Source organism: Herpailurus yagouaroundi, unplaced genomic scaffold (genome assembly GCF_014898765.1).
Source record: "Herpailurus yagouaroundi ecotype Mexico unplaced genomic scaffold, PumYag 28, whole genome shotgun sequence".
Classification (NCBI taxonomy): Eukaryota; Metazoa; Chordata; class Mammalia; order Carnivora; family Felidae; genus Herpailurus; species Herpailurus yagouaroundi.
In genome coordinates this window covers 63828549-63845890 of record NW_024412376.1, presented here as the reverse complement: position 1 = coordinate 63845890, position 17342 = coordinate 63828549, and the positions used below count along the sequence as shown (strand labels likewise).

General features: G+C 37.1%; 1 protein-coding gene and 1 long non-coding RNA gene across 3 annotated transcripts in view; both read right to left on the bottom strand.

Moving 5' to 3' along the window:
• Positions 1 to 17342, bottom strand: part of NUDT6 (nudix hydrolase 6) — a 40733-nt gene that overhangs the window by 5773 nt on the left and 17618 nt on the right. The window lies entirely within an intron of this gene.
• On the bottom strand, positions 396 to 16382 carry LOC121030083 (uncharacterized). Its single transcript, XR_005790053.1, has 3 exons — positions 16371 to 16382; positions 8648 to 8652; positions 396 to 780 (listed from the first exon to the last, which is right to left on the bottom strand). It is a non-coding gene; the product is annotated as an uncharacterized LOC121030083 (long non-coding RNA).

The following is a 17342-nucleotide window of genomic DNA, read 5'->3' as shown; positions in this document are numbered from 1 at the left end:
GGTTCCCAGAGTTTCCACAGACTGTTGATTATGTGGGTACAGAATTTAGGCTTTCTACCCTTCCGTGTCTGGCTCAGACTTGAGATTAATTTATAAAGCATATTTTATTAATGTAGAAATATATCTCTGGTATAGATCTATATTAAGACAGTCTTTCAGATTTTGTTCTAAAATGGTTCCAGAAGCTATAGAAACCATGCAGTTTTTTTCCTGATAGGATGTTAGATTTTATATCTAACACCATAAATGCTATGTCTAACAAAAGAAATGTTATAATGGTAGGGCAGAAAATACTCCCCAAAATAATAAAAGAACTTTTAAAATTTTACCTAGATTTGACTATAAATAATTGGAGATTATTAATTAAATTATAAACTTATTTGAAAAATGTTACATATAAGGATTGAAAACAGCTTACACAAATCTGATTTTGATTATTTCATAGAACTTAGGTATAAAAAGAATATATTTTTGTGGTAGTATGTGATCTTTTTTGGCACCACTTAGGTTTAAAGAGATTATCTGAAAAAAGCTTTCTTGTCCCCTGCAAGACAACTTACAGAGCTCAGTATTTAAAACCAGGCAATGTGAAGTAAGCTAAGAACTTTCCATGTTACTGATTTTACAGTAAAGAGTAGAAAGAGTAAATATGGAGTTTTCCTACATATTCCTTAACCACTGAGTCAAACGCAGTCTCTATCATAATAAATCAATGGATGACTCATTTGATACCAGTATTATTTCTCCATGATTGCTTTTTCCATGTGCATGTTCACTATTCTTTTTCACTATTATTCATGTTCACTATTATTCTTTTACATGTAGCTGTCATTTTTCCAGCACTACTTCTTGAAGAGACTATCTTTCCCCATTGTATATTCTTGCCTCCTTTGTCATAAATTAATTGGCCATATAATTTCGGGTTAATTAAAAAACATATTCCCATTAATGGGCTTAGCAATATAAATAATAACGGCAACTTCCAGAGAAGACTGTGGAGTAGGAGGACCCTGAGCTCACCTTGTCCCATGGACACACCTAGATAACACCTGTATCAGTGTATATAACCCAGAAACTACCCAAAGACTGGCAGAACTGACTCATGGAACTCAGGTAACATGGAAGAGGGTGGGGAGGGCAGAGACATGGTCTGAAGCATTTGCTTTGAAAACCAGAGGGGCATAATTTTGCAAGTTCCTACAATCAGCAGGGCTTAACAAATGGGATGCTATAAAAATCAGGCTGGTCTGTGGAAAGCCTAGAGGGCAAGGAACGGAGTCTCTGCACGTGGAGCACAACAAACAGCCCTGTGGAGATACAGCATAGAAGAACAGTTTAACACCTGGGGTGTATGGGAAGGAGGTTTTGTTTGGTTTTTTACTAATCTCAGAGTGTGTGCTGGAGGGGCAGGGATCCTTGGGAGACTTCTCCAAGAGCTGGCAGGTGCCACTTTCCTCCCCTGCCTCCCAGCCTATATACATGGATACCAGCAGGAACCAATGCAGGTCCAACACTCACCACCTAATTTGCTAACAGCATGAACTGCCGTCACATTCTCCTGCAGACCTGCCCCCTCCAATACACTGTTGGCCAGAGCCCATCCAAAGTGGTGCCACGAGGGTGGCATCATGCAAGCAGACCTGACAGGAAGCAGCACCACTCCAAAGTGACTCCTGTCCCAGGAAAAGGGAAAGATAACCACACACAACTGTGGCCCCAGCAGTAGGCTGGGGGCAGACAACTGGTCTCACTGCAGGCCTTGCCCACCAATGAAAGCCTCTCGGGGGGAAACATAGGGAAAGCACCCAGCAGTTTGGTGCTACCCTCTGGCATTGCCTGGTCTGACTCAAACCCAAGGCCGCCCCAGACTGATGCAACAACACCGGGACCAAATCCTGGCCACAACAGGCAAAGACAGCCATGGCTGGACTACTGCAAAAGCAGCTCAATTACAACAGCAGGGCACATGCAACACATTGAGACACCCTTGAAGTGCCAAATTCTGGTGAGTAGGGGAGACTGCATTATAGGGCATCCCAGGACCTCTTCTTCATAAGGCCATCAATCTCAAGAGCAGGAGATGGAGCTGACTTTCCTAACACAGAAACAGACACAGAGAGACAAAATGCAAAATCAAAGAACAGGACAAAATCACAGTAAGAAATTAAATGAACAGAGCTAAGAAATATGAATATAGTGGACTTGAGAAAAGAGGGGAGGGATCTCAATGAGACACTCAAAAATGAGAGAGAAAACATAAAAACCATTCAGAAATGAAGAGCTCAATAAAAATTAAAAATACACTAGAGGGAATAAATAGTAGAGGGCACAGAAAAACGGATAGGCAACCTGGAGGACAGAGTAATAGAAAGCAATCAAACTGAACAGGAGAGAGAAAAAAAGAATAGAAAATGAAGACAGACTTAGGGAACTTAGCAATACCATCAAGCATTCATCTTATAGGAGTTCCAGGAGAGAGGGAAAAGGGGGCAAATAATTTATTTGAGGAAATAACAACTGAAAACCTCCCAAATTTGGGAAGGGAAACATCCAGATCCAGGAGGCACGTAGAGCCTCCAACAAAAATCATACTAAGGAGGTAACACAAAGATACATAGTAGTTAAAATGGCAAAAAGTAGTAAGCATTTTACAAGCAGCAAGAGAAAAGAAAACAGTGTAACATACAAGGAATATCCCATAAGGCTATCAGCTTATTTTTCACAGAAACTTTGCTGAGAAGGGGGTGTCATGATATATTCAAGGTCCTGAAGGAAAAAAACCTGCAGCAAGGCTATCACTTACAATAGGAGAGATTAAGAGTAACCCAAACAAAAGTTAAAGGAATTCATAACCACTAACTCATCCTTAATAGAAAAGTTAAAGGGGACTCTTCTGAGTGGAAAGGAAAGACCATAAACAAGAGTAAGAAAAGTAGGAAGTACAAAAGCAGTAAAATTAAATATATCTGTAAAAATTAGTCAAGGGACTCACAAAATAAAAGGATGTAAAATATGACACCATATACCTAAAACATGGGAGGGCAGAGAGGAGTAGAGTAGGTTCAAACTTAAGCAGCCATCAACTTTATAATATAGATTGTTATATGCATTAGATGTTATACACAAACCTAAGGGTAACCACAAATCAAAAAAACAGTAACAGGTATGCAAAAAAATAAAGAGAAAGGAATCCAAAATATCACTAAATAAAGTCAGCAAACTGAGCTGAGAAGGAACATAGAACTACAAAAACGACCATAAAACAAGTAACAAAATGGCAATAAGTACATACCTCTCAACAATTACTTTGAATATAAATGGATTAAATGCTTTAATCAAAAGACACAGGTGATGGAATGGATTAAAAAGACTCATCTATATGCTGCCTACAAGAAACTCATTTTTGACCTAAAGACATCTGTGGATTAAAAGTGAAAAGATGAAAAAGCATTTATCATGCACATGGATGTCAAAAGAAAGCTGAGGTAGCATTATTTATATTGGACAAAATAGACTTTAAAACAAAGACTGTAAAAATAGACAAGGACACTATGTAAATATAAAGGAAACAATCCAAGAAGATATAACAATTGTAAATATTTATGCACCAAACATGGAAGCACCCAAATACATAAAGCAGTTAATAAACGTAAGGAAGTAATCAATAGTAACATAATAATAGTAAGAGACTTTAATATCCCACCTACATCAATGGACTGATCATTGGCTTTGAATGACACATTGGAACAGACAGATCTAGCAGATACGTTCAGAACATTCCACCCTAAAATAGCAGAATACACACTCATGTGCATATGGGGCAGTCTCTAGAACAGATCATGTATTAAGCTACAAAAAAGTCTGAACAAATTCAGAAAGTCACACCATGTATCTTTTCTGACTACAACACTATGACACTAGAAATCAAGAAAAAATATGGAAAAGAACACAAATACAGGTCTATTATATAATGTTCACTAAACAATGAATGGGTCAACCAAGAAATTAAAAGAGGAAATAAAAGAGGAAATAAAAAAAATACATGGAAACAAGTGAAAATGAAAAGCCAGCAGTCCCAAATCTTTAGCAAAAGCTGTTCTAAGAGGGAGGTTTACAGCAATACAGGTTTATCTCATGAAGCAAGAAAAATCTCAAATAAACTACCTAACCTTACACTTAATGGAGGTAGGAAAAGAAGAAAAAACAAAACTCCAAATACATAGAAGGAAGGAAATAATAAAGATTGGAGAAGCTAACAAAATAAAAACTAAAAGACTAGAATAGATGAATGAAAACAGGAGCTGGTTCTTTGAAAAGATCAACAAAATTGATAGACCTTTAGCCAGACTCATAAACAACAACAACAACAACAACAAAACAGGAGAAAGGACTCAACAAAATCAGATATGAAAGAGGAGAAATAACAATTGATACCAGAGTAATACCAAAGATAATAAGAGAGTATTACAAAAAAAATTACATGCCAACACATTGGACAACCTAGAAGAATTGGATAAATTCCTAGAAACATAAAACCTCCCAAAATGAATCAGGAAGAATTAAGTAATTTGAACAGACTAATTACCAGCAATGAAATCATTAATAAAATACACTCCCAACAATATTCTAGGACCAGACAGCATCACAGGTGAATTTTACCAAACATTTAAAGAAGAGTTAATACCTGTTCTTCTCAAACTATTCCAAAAAATGGAAGAGAAAGGAAAGCTTCCAAATTCATTCTATGAGGCAAGCATTACTCTGGTACCAAAACCACATAAAGACACTACAGAGAAAGAGAACTATAGACCAATATATTCTGATGAATATAGATGCAAAAGTCCTCAAAAAAATACTAGCAAATCAAATCCAACAATACATTAAAAAAAATCACTTGCCACAATTAAGGGATTTATTCCTGGGATGCAAGGGTGGTTCAATATTCACAAACCAATTGATATGATACATCACATGAACAAGAGAAGGGAAAAATCGTATGGTCATTTTAATAGATGCAGAAAAAAGCATTTGACAAAGTACAACATCCATTCATGATAAAAACCCTCAAAAGTATGATTAGAGGGAACATGCCTCAACGGCATAAAGACCATATATGAAAACCCACAGCTAATATCACACCCAATAGTGAAAAATTGAGTTTTTCCCCTAAGATCAGGAACAAGACAAGAATGTCCACTCTCACCACTTTTATTCAACATAGTACTGGACATCCTAGCTACAGCAATCAGACAACAAAAGAAATAAAAGGTATCCAAATTAGTATGGAAAAAGCAAAACTCCCACTATTTGCAGATGACATGACACTACATGTAGAAAACCTGCATGACTCAACCAAAAAACGTCTAGAACTTATAAATGAATTTGGTAAGGTCACAGAATACAAAATCAATACACATTTCTATACGTTAATAATGAGGTAGCAGGAAAGGAATTAAGAAAACAATCCCATTTACAATTGCACCCAAAATATAAGATACCTAGAAATAATCCTAACCAAAAGGTGAAAGACCTGTACTCTGAAAACTAAAAAACACTGATGAAATTGAGGACGACACAAACAAATGGAAAGATATCTGATGCTCACGGATTGGAATAACAAATATTGTTAAAATGTCCATACTACCCAAAGCAATCTATATATTTAATGCAATCCCTATCAAAGTACCAACAGCATTTTTCAGATAACTAGAACAAAGAATTGTAAAATTTGTATGGAACCACAAAAGACTGAATAGCCAAAGTGGTCTTGAAAATGAAGAATAAAATAACAATTTAAAAACTTAAAAAAAAGAAAATGAAGAATAAAAAATTTAAGTATCACAATCTCAGATTTCAAGTTATACTATAAAGCTAATTAAAACTGTGTAATACTGTCACAGAAACAGACACATAAGTCAATGGAATAGAATAGAGAGCCCCAAAATAAACCTACGAGTACATGGTTAATCTTTGACAAAGGAGGCAAGAATATGCAATGGGACAAAGCCTCTTCAACAAATGGTGCTGGGAAAACTGGACACCTACGTGCAAAAGAATGAAAATGGACCACTTTCTTATAAAATGGATTAAGTACTTAAATGGAGACTTAAAACCATAGAAATTCAAGAAGAGAGAACAAGCAGTAATTTCTCTGAAATCGGCCACAAGCAACATTTTTCTAGATACGTCTCCTGAGGCAAGGGAAACAAAAGCAAAAATAAACTATTGGGACTAGAACAAAATAAAAAGCTCTGTATAGCAAGGAAACCGTGAACAAAACTAGAAGACAAAGATAACTACTCACTGCGAGAAGTTACCTGCAAGTGACATATGTAATAAAGTGTTAGTATCCCGAATACATAAAGAACTTACACAACGCAATACCAAAAAATAATCCAATTAAAAAATGGGCAGAAACAGGTACATTTTCCCAAATAAAATATACACATGGCCAACAGACATATGAAGATGTTTCTAGGAATTTATCCATTTCTTCCAGGTTGTCCAATTTGTTGGCATGTAAGGGAAATGCAAATCAGATACAGAAAGAAGCCTTTTTTGTTCCCCTTATCTGATTAAAGGCAGAGCTTTCTGAGAAGCTGCCATAAATCCTCTTGGTTCGAACTTCCAGCCAAGGAAGGAAACCTAGATGAGAAATTACATAAACAAATATGAGAAATTACCATACATATTTCACACCTCTCTCTTGCACTGATATACAAACCCCTACTTCTAGTTGTTCAGGCAGCACTCCCCAAACTTTTCTCCTACTAACCTGTTGTCAATTAATTCACAGGCTCCCCAACCACCGAACGCGGAAGAGGAAAAGTTCCCAACACTACTTTATGACTTAACTCTCTGGTTGTGTTTCCCAATCTGTGAAATGAGGAGAATAGGTTGCCATGATGTATAAAGCAGCTACATAATACAGAGCACAAGTAATAATCTTTTGCTGGTGGAGAGTCAAGCTTCCATGTTGATGGCTGCTGACTGATTAGGATGGTGGAAGCTGAAGCCTGGGGTGGCCGTGGCAATTTCTTAAAACAATAAAGTTTGCTACATCCACTGACTCTTCCTTTCATGAATGATTTCTCTGTATCATGAGATGCTGTTTAAAAGCATTTTATCCACAGTAGAACTTCTTTCAAAATTGGGAATCAGGGCATCGGTTAAGCGTCCAAATTCGGCGCAGGTCATAATCTTGTGGTCTGTAAGTTCAAGCAGTATATTGTGCTCTGTGCTGACAGCTCAGAGCCTGGAGCCTTCTTTGGATTGTGTTTCCCTCTTTCCTGCTCCTCCCCTGCTCACGTTCTTCTCTCTCAAAAATAAAAAATTAAAAAACATGTCAAAATTGGTAATCAATCCTCTCAAACCCTGCTGCTGCTTTATCAACTAAATTTACGTAATATTCTAAATCCTTTGTTTCATTTCAATAATCCTCATTGCATCTTCATCAGGAGTACATTCCATCTCAAGGTGGCTACCCTAAATAAGAGATTTTCAATATAGATGAAAAGAGCCTTATTGAAGGCTTTCAATTTATTTTGTCCAGACTATTAGAAGATTCACTTTCTATCGCAGCTCTAGCCTTTAAAAATACATTACTTAAATAATAAGACTTGAAAGTTGAAATGAATCCTTGATCCATGAGCTACAGACTGGATGCTGTGTTAGCAGGCATGAAAACAATATGAATCTCATTGTACATTTCCATCAGTGCTCTTGGGTGACTAGGTGCATTGTCAATGAGCAGTCATATTTTGAAAGGAATCTTCTTTTCTGAGCAGGTCTCAATGTTGTAATGTAAACTGTTGTGTTGTCATCTAGGCTTTGTTGTTCCATTTATAGAACACAGGCTGAAGATTTAGCATAATTCTTAAGGACCTTGGGATTTTTGTAATGGTAAATGTACACTGGCTTCAACTTAAAGTCACCAGCTGGGATGGCCCCTAACAAGAGTGTCAGCATGTCATTTGAAGCTCTGAAGCCAGGCATTGACTCTTCCTCTCCGGCTATGAAAGTTTTAGATGGCATCTTCTTCCAATAGAAGGCTATTTTGTCTACACTGAAAACCTGTTTTTTAGTATAGCCACCTTCATAAATTATCCTAGCTAGATCTGGATAACTTGCTACAGCTTGTTTCAACTCTTGCTGCTTCACCTTGCACATCTGTCATGGAGATGGCTTCTGTTCTTAAACCTCATGAATCTCTGCTAGCTTCACACTTTCCTGCAGCTTTCTCATCTCTTTCAGCCCTCATAGAACTGAAGAAAGTTAGAGAGTCTTGCTCTGGATTAGGCCTTGGCTTAAGGGAATGTTGGGGCTGGTTTGATCTTCCATCCAGATTACTTAAACTTTCTCTTTATCAGCAATAAGGCTGTTTCACTTTCTCAGGGAGTAGCGCTTTTAATTTCTGTCAAGGACTTCTCCTTTGCATTAACACCTTGGCTAACTGTGTGGTGTCAGAGGCCTAGCTTTCAGCATCTCTTGGGTTTTAACATGCCTTACTAAGCTTAATCATTTTCTAGCTTTTAATTTAAAGTGAGAAATGTGTTGTGGAAAGTGAGAGATCTTTTGTCCATTTCTTGAATGGATTATTTGTTTTTTGGGTGTTGAGTTTGCTAAGTTCTTTATAGATTTTGGATACTAACCCTTTATCTGACATGTCATTTGCAACTATCTTCTCCCATTCCATCAGCTGCCTTTTAGTTTTGTTGTTTCTTTTGCTGTGCAGAAGCTTTTTACCTTGATGAGGTCTCAATAGTTCATTTTTGCTTTTGTTTCCCTTGCCTCCGGAGACATGTCTAGAAAGAAGTTCCTGCAGCTGAGATCAAAAAGGTTGTTGCCTGTTTTCTCCTTTTGGGTTTTGATGGATTTCCTATCTTACATTTATGTCTTTCATCCATTTTGAATTTTATTTTTGTGTATGGTGTGAGAAGGTGGTCTGGTTTCATTCTCATGCATGTCTCCGTCCAGTTTTCTTAGCACCAATTTTGAAGAGACTGTCTTTTATCTTTGAAAAAAATTTCTTTTTCATGTTTATTTATTTTGAGAGAGAGCACACACATGAGTGAGTGGGAGAAGGTCGGCGGGTGGGGGGAGAGAGAATCCCAAGCAGACTCCACGATGACAGTGCAGAGCTGAATGTGGTCTTAGTCTCATGAATGGTGAGATCATGACCAGAGTTCAAATCAAGAGTCAGACACTTAAACAACTGAGCCACCCAGGTGCCCTGAGACTGTCTTTTTCCCATTGAATACTCCTTCCCTTTGTCAAAGACAGTTGGCCATACATTTGTGGGTCTATTTCTGGGTTCTCTATTCTGTTCCATTGATCTATGTGTCAGTTTTTGTGCCAGTACCATACTGTCTTGATGATTACACCTCTGTAATACAGCTTGAACTCCAGGATTGTGATGCCTCCAGATTTTTTTCTTTTCCCCCAACACTACTTGGCTATACAGGGACTTTTCTGGTTCCATACAAATTTTAGAATTGCTTGTTCTAGCTCTGTGAAGAATGCTGGTGTTATTTTGATAGAAATTGAACTGAATGTATAGATTGCTTTGAGTAGTATAGACATTTTAACAATATTTGTTCTTCTATCCATGAGCATGGAATGTTTTTCCATTTGTTTGTATCTTCCTTAACTTTTTTTAAATTTATTTTTTAAAATTTACATTCAAGTTAGTTATCATATAGTACAACAATGATTTCAGGAGTAGATTCCTTAATGCTCCTTACCCATTTAGCCCATCCCCCCTCCCACAACCCCTCCAGTAACCCTCTGTTTGTTCTTCATATTTAAGAGCCTCTTACGTTTTATCCCCCTCTCTGTTTTTTACACTATTTTTGCTTCCCTTCCCTTATGTTCATCTGTTTTGTATCTTAAAGTCCTCATATGAGTGAAATCATATATTTGTCTTTCTCTGACTAATTTTGCTTAGCATAATACCCTTTAGTTCCATCCGTGTAGTTCCAAATGGCAAGATTTCATTCTTTTTGATTGTTGAGGAATACACCATTGTGTGTGTGTGTGTGTGTGTGTGTGTGTGTGTGTGTGTATCACATCTTCTTTATCCATTCATTCATAATAATACCATAATAGTAGGGGACTCCAACACCCCACTTACAAAAATGGACAGATTATCTAAGTAGAAAATCAACAAGGAAACAATGGCTTTGAACAACACACACTGCATCAGATGGACTTAATGGATATATTCAGAACATTTCATCCTAAAGCAGCAGAATATACATTCTTTGCTAGTGCACATGGAAATGTTCTCCCGAATAGATCACATACTAGGACACAAATCAGCCCTCAACAAGTACAAAAAAGATCACGATCATACCATGTGTATTTTTAGACCACAACGCTGTGAAACTTGAAATCAACCACAAGAAACAATTTGGAAAGATAACAAATACTTGGAGACTAAAGAACATTCTACTAAAGTCTGAATGGGCTAATAACCAAGAAGTTAAAGAGGAAATTAAAAAGTACATGGAAACCACTGAAAATGATAAACCACAGTCCAAAACCTCTGGGATGCAGCAAAGGCGGTCATAAGAAGGAAGTATATAGCAATCAAGGCCTTCCTAAAGGAGGAAGAAAGGTCTCAGATATACAACCTAACCTTATACCTTAAAAAGGTGGAAAAAGAACAGCAAATAAAACCCCAAAGCAGCAGAAGACAGGAAATTATAATAAAGATTAGAGCAGAAATCAGTGCCATTGAAACCAAAAAAAAACCCAAAAAACCAGTAGAACAGATCAATGAAACCAGAAGCTGGTTCTTTGAAAGAATTAGCAAAACTGATAAACCACTAGCCCGTTTGATCAGAAAGAAAAAGGATTGGACCCAAATAAATAAAATCAAGACTGAAAGAGGAGAGATCACAACCAACACAGCAGAAATACAAACAATAATAAGAGAATCTTATGAGCAATTATACACCAACAAAATGGGCAATCTGTAAGAAATGGACAAATTCCTGGAAACATATAAACTACCAAAACTGAAAAAGGAAGAAATAGAAAATTTGTACAGACCCATAACCAATAAAGAAACAGAATTAGTAATCAAAAATCTCCCAAAAAACAAGAGTCCAGGGCCAGAAAGCTTTCCAGGGGAATTCCACCAAACATTTAAGGAAGGGTTAACACCTATTCTCTTGAGGCTATACAAAAAAAATAGAAATGGAAGGAAAAGTTCCAAACTCTTTCTAGGAAGAGATCATTACGTTGATTCCAAAACCAGACAAAGACTCCACTAAAAAGAAGAACTATAGACCAATTTCCCTGATGAACACGGATGCAAAAATCCTCAACAAGATATTAGCCAACCGGACCCAACAATACATTAAAAAAATTATTCACCACAGCCAAGTGGGATTTATCCTAGGATGCAGGGCTGGTTCAATATCCACAAAACAATCAATGTGATTCATCAAATCAATAAAAGAAAGGACAAGAACCATACCATCCTCTCAATAGATGCAGAGAAAGCATTTGACAAAATACAGCATCCTTTCTTGATAAAAACCCTCAAGAAAGTAGGGATAGAAGGACTATACCTCGAGATCATAAAAGCCATACATGAAAGACCTGCTAATATCATCCTTAATGGGGAAAAACTGAGAGCTTTCCCCCTAAGGTCAGGAACAAGATAGGGATGTCCACTCTCGCCACTCTTATTCAACATAGTATTGGAAGTCTTTGAATCTGCAATCAGACAACACAAAGAAATAAAAGGCATCCAAATCGGCTAGGAGGAGGTCAAACTTTCACTCTTTGCAGTGACATGATATTCTATATGGGAAACCCAAAAGATTCCACCAAAAAACTGCTAGAACTGATCCATGAATTCAGCAAAGTTGCAGGATGTAACATCAATGCACAGAAATCGGTTGCATTCCTATACACCAATAATGAAGCAACAGAAAGAGAAATCAAGGAATCGATCCCATTTACAATTGCACCAAAAACCGTAAAATACCTAGGAATAAATCTAACCAAAGAGGTGAAAAATCTATACACTGAAACCTATAGAAAGCTTATGAAAGAAATTGAAGACACCAAAAAATGGAAAAATATTCCATGGTCCTGGATAGGAAGAACAAATATTGTTAAAATGTCAATACTACCCAAAGCAATCTACATATTCAATATAATACCTATCAAAATAACACCAGCATCCTTCACAGAGCTAGAACAAACAATCCTAAAACTTGTATGGAACCAGAAAAGACCCCGAATAGCCAAAGCAATTGGCTTGAAAAAGAAAACCAAATACAACTTCAAGTTGTATTACAAAGCTGTAATCATCAAGACAGTATGGTACGGGCACAAAAACAGACACATAGATCAATGGAACAGATTAGAGAACCCAGACATGGACCCACAAATGTATGGCCAACTAATCTTTGACAAAGCAGGAAAGAATATCCAATGGAATAAAGACAGTCTCTTCAAGTGGTGCTGGGAAAACTGGACAGCGACATGCAGAAACCACTTTCTTACACCATACACAAAAATAAACTCAAAATGGGTGAAAGACCTAAACATAAGACAGGAAGTCATCAAAATCCTCAAGGAGAAAGCAGCCAAAAACTTCTTTGATCTTGGCCCCAGCAATTTCTTACTCAACACGTCTCTGCAGGCAAGGGAAACAAAAGCAAAAATGAATGATTGGGACCTCATCAAAATAAAAACCTTCTGCACAGTGAAGGAAACAATCAGAAAAACTAAAAGGCAACCGACGGAATGGGAGAAGATATTTGGAAACGACATAGCAGATAAAGGGTTAGTATCCAAAATCTATAAAGAACTTAACAAACTCAACACCCAAAAAACAAATAATCCAGTGAAGAAATGGGCAAAAGACATGAATAGACACTTCTCCAAAGAAGATATCCAGATGGCCAACTGATATATGAAAAAATGCTCAACATCACTCATCATCAGGGAATTACAAATCAAAACCACAATGAGATACCACCTCACACCTGTCAGAATGGCTAACATTAACAACGCAGGCAACAACAGATGTTGGCGAAGATGCACAGAAAGAGGATCTCTTTTGCATTGTTGGTGGGAATGCAAGCTGGTGTAGCCACTCTGGAAAACAGTATGGAGGTTCCTCAAAAAATTAAAACTACAACTACCCTACGATCTTCTTTAACTTTTTTATTTCATAAGCTTTCTATAGTTTTCAGCATACAAATCTTTTACCTCTTTGGTTAGGTTTATTCCTAGGTATTTTATGGTTTTTGGTATAAATGTAAATGGGACTGATTCCTTGATTTCTCTTTCTGCTGCTTCAGTTTTCCAAAGAAGACATCCAGATGGCTAACAGACACATGAAAAGATGCTCAACATCACTCATCATCAGACAAATATAAATCAAAACCACAATGAGATACCACCTCACAACTGTCAGAATGGCTAAAATTAACAACTCAGGAAACAACAGATGTTGGTGAGGATGCGGAGAAAGGTGAACAATTTTGCACTGTTGGTGGAAATGCAACTGGTGCAGCCACTCTGGAAAACAGTATGGAGATTCCTCAAAAAATTAAAAATAGAGCTACAATATGACCCAGCAATTATTCTACTAGGTATTTATCCAAAGGACACAAAAAAGCTGATTTGAAGGGGCACATGTACCCCAATGTTTACAGCATCACTATCAACAATAGCCAAATCATGGAAAGAACCCATCTGTCCATCAACTGATGGACGGATAAAGAAGGTGTGGTGTGTGTGTGTGTGTATATGATATATATATAATATATGTTACATATTTAATACATATACATAACATATACACACACACCACATATATAATATATATATATATATATATATACACACACACGTATATATACATACGTATGCATACATATATATACACCCCCAATGAAATATCCCTCAGTGATCAAAAAGAATGAAATCTGGGGTGCTAGCTCAGTCACGTAAGTGTATGACTCTTGATTTTGTATGTAAGTGTAAGTCACGTAAGTCACGTAAGTGTATGACTCTTGATTTCAGGTCATGGTCTCACAGTTCGTGGAATTGTGCCTTGCGTCAGGCTCCATGCTGAGGGTGGAGCCTGCTTGGGATTCTCTCTGTCCCTTTCTCTGACTCTCTCTAAAAATACATAAATAAACATTAAAAAAAAAAAAAAAAGAATGGTATCTTGCCATTTGCCACAATGTGGATGGAAGTAGAATGTATTATGCTAAGTGAAATAATTCAGAGGAAGACAAATATCATATGGTTTTACTCACGTGGAATTTAATACAAAACAGTGAACACAGGGAAAGGGAAGGAAACATAATACAAAACAGAGGAAGGCAAACTCTAAGAGACTTTTTTTTTTTTATTTTTTTTTTCAACGTTTTTATTTATTTATGGGACAGAGACAGAGCATGAACGGGGGAGGGGCAGAGAGAGAGGGAGACACAGAATCGGAAACAGGCTCCAGGCTCTGAGCCATCAGCCCAGAGCCTGACGCGGGGCTCGAACTCACGGACCGTGAGATCGTGACCTGGCTGAAGTCGGATGCTTAACTGACTGCGCCACCCAGGCGCCCCTAAGAGACTTTTAAACATAGAGAACAAACTGAGGGTGGCTGGAGGAGTATTAGATGGGGGGATGGGCTAAATGGGTGATGGGCATTAAGGAGGGCATTTGTTGGGATGAGCACTGGGTGTCATATCACTACTCCTGAAACCATTATTACACTGTATATTAACAAGCTTCAATTAAAAAAAAAAGGGTAGTGTGGGTACCCTTTCTCAGTGAGAAAATCTTTATCTAAATCTTTAACTAAACCTAAAATCTTTAGAGAGGCAAGGACTTGGCCATGAGGCTATCTGGATAAAGAGAAGAGGAGGAACAGATGATGCTGGTAACCTAAGGTGTGTTTGAAACATAGTAAGGAGGCCAAAGGGAGCAAAAAAAAGTACAGGAGATAAAGTCAGAGGGAAGTATAGAGATGCAGTGTAGGAGACACAGTCACAGGTTATATGGGGTGTTGCAGGCCATGGCACAGACTCAGGACTTTAAAATGAGAGAAATGAGGAGACATTGGAGGTTTGGAGCGTAAGAGACTCATAATCTGTTGTAATTTTGAAAGAATTAGTGTGGTTTTGTGCTAACAAGAGACTTTATAGGAATCACAGTGGAAGAACAGGGCCCAATTAGAATGATTCCAGTAATTTAAGGAGGAGATACCTCTGGCTTGGGTCAAAGGAGTAACAGCAGAAACGATAGGTAGTGCTCTCATTAAGATGTTAGGCATGGAATATGTTACCCTTCCCAATGGCATCTGAATTTTAAAGTACCTCACCTTCCTTTGGGGAAAAAAAAAAGAGGAGGAGGAGGAAAAGAAGATGAGGACATATACTAATTGTTTAATTTTAGGCACTGCTGAAGAAGATATTCCAAGGGGAGCTGTCCATGGGCCTCTCACATTATTCTGCCAGCATAATCCGATTTAAGCACAAGGCGAGTTTTGTGTCAGATGATTATTCTAGAAATTGTGAGGACAAGCAATATTAAACAGGGATTTATATAATATCCTCTGTTCATTCAGTCATTCAAGCATGAAGCATTTCTTCACACTTACAATGTGAGTCAGGCAGTTTTCGAGGTAATTGAGACACAACAGTGAACAAAACAAACAAATGTTCAAGCCTTTGCAGTGCTTGTATTCTAGACAAGAAAAAAAAATATGTAAGCTTTTTAGCATATCATATAATGACAAATGCCATCAGAATAAAAGTGGAGCTGGGTGAGAGGAAACCGAGTGTGCAGCAGGAAAGAGATGCTCGCTTTTATTTCGAGTACTCAGGGTAGGCCTCATTGATGGAAGAGAAAGATTCAAAGATGGCGAGTTCTTAAAACTGATAATAAAACTTAAAACTGATAATTCCATTATCAATATCAATATCCATTATCAATAATCAATTTTATAAGTATTTAATATACCTCTATTCAGAAGGAGTCTCAGTAAGAGTTTAATGATTCAACTATGACGTGACACTATATTGCTTATTGTCTTTTAAGTAATTTTCCTTATAAATCTCATACCTGTACCATATTTGAAATCTTTTATATAGTTCACTATAAAGACCTAATGTGACACTAAATAAATAAATAAATAAATAAATAAATAAATAAATAAAGGAAGAGATGTGCAAAACTTCCATTCACCTGAACACTTAGAGGAAACTGCAGGGTTATTAATTAGCCTAATTTCAAGATTACTGTGATTCAGGGAATAGGGAAGCCCAAATGGAGGGAGAGGTGGAGAGTGAGACAGGGGAAAGGCTGGCAGGTGGAGCAGTGAGAACATAAACAACATTTATTGACTAAGTTTGTCATCTAACATGGGCACAGTTTGCGGCACTCCAAAACAATTACAATAACACCACCAAAGATCACTGATCAAGGATCATCAAAACAAATATAATAATAATGAAAAAGTCTGAAATATTGTGAGAACCGCCAAAATGTGAGACAGAGACATAAAAAGCAAATGCTGTTGGAAAAATGACACTGACAGATGTTTGATGCAGGGTTGCCACAAACCTTCAATTCATAAAAAACAGTATCTGGGAGTGCAGTAAAGCAAAGTGCAATAAAAAGAGGTATATATACCTGTATATAGTTTTGACAATTATTCTATTTTAAAAGTATAGCTCAACTCAATTTTTTCCTTTTAAATTGCTATAATACATACCACTCTAGAAATCTGATTTCTACAAACTGGGCCTGTTAAATCATTTGTCTTGGGAGGTTTTATAAGGAAAATAATAACCCCTACACACAAAAAAAATCACACTGTATGGTTTTGGGGTAAGACAGTTCAGCCACAGCTGCCAGGGAAGCTCCTTCTGTTTTCAGACTGCAACCCAATTTTTACCATTACCAGACCTAGGCTTGAATTTCCATGTTTTAATGAATGAGGAACTACACAGGTTCTTATTTGATAGATCAATCCTGAAAAACTGCTTAGAGCGGAGCAATCATATTACTCTGGCTGTTAAATAAGAACAAGAGATCAAAATTGTTGAAGAGAGAAGGTGAGAATTTATCAGGAAATCAAGCTTAGAATAGCTATCTAGCAACTGCATATCCCTTGGCTGGTCAAGTTGGCAGATGCTGATAATAACTTGGCTTTCAAATGTCACACACACACATATACAGACACAAAGTAAAAAATTAGAACAGTAAAGAATCTGAAGTTTATGTCTGCATGTATAGAACTTCTCTAATGATTCTTCTAAATGATACATTTGTGTACCAAACTGGAGTATGTTTACATACTT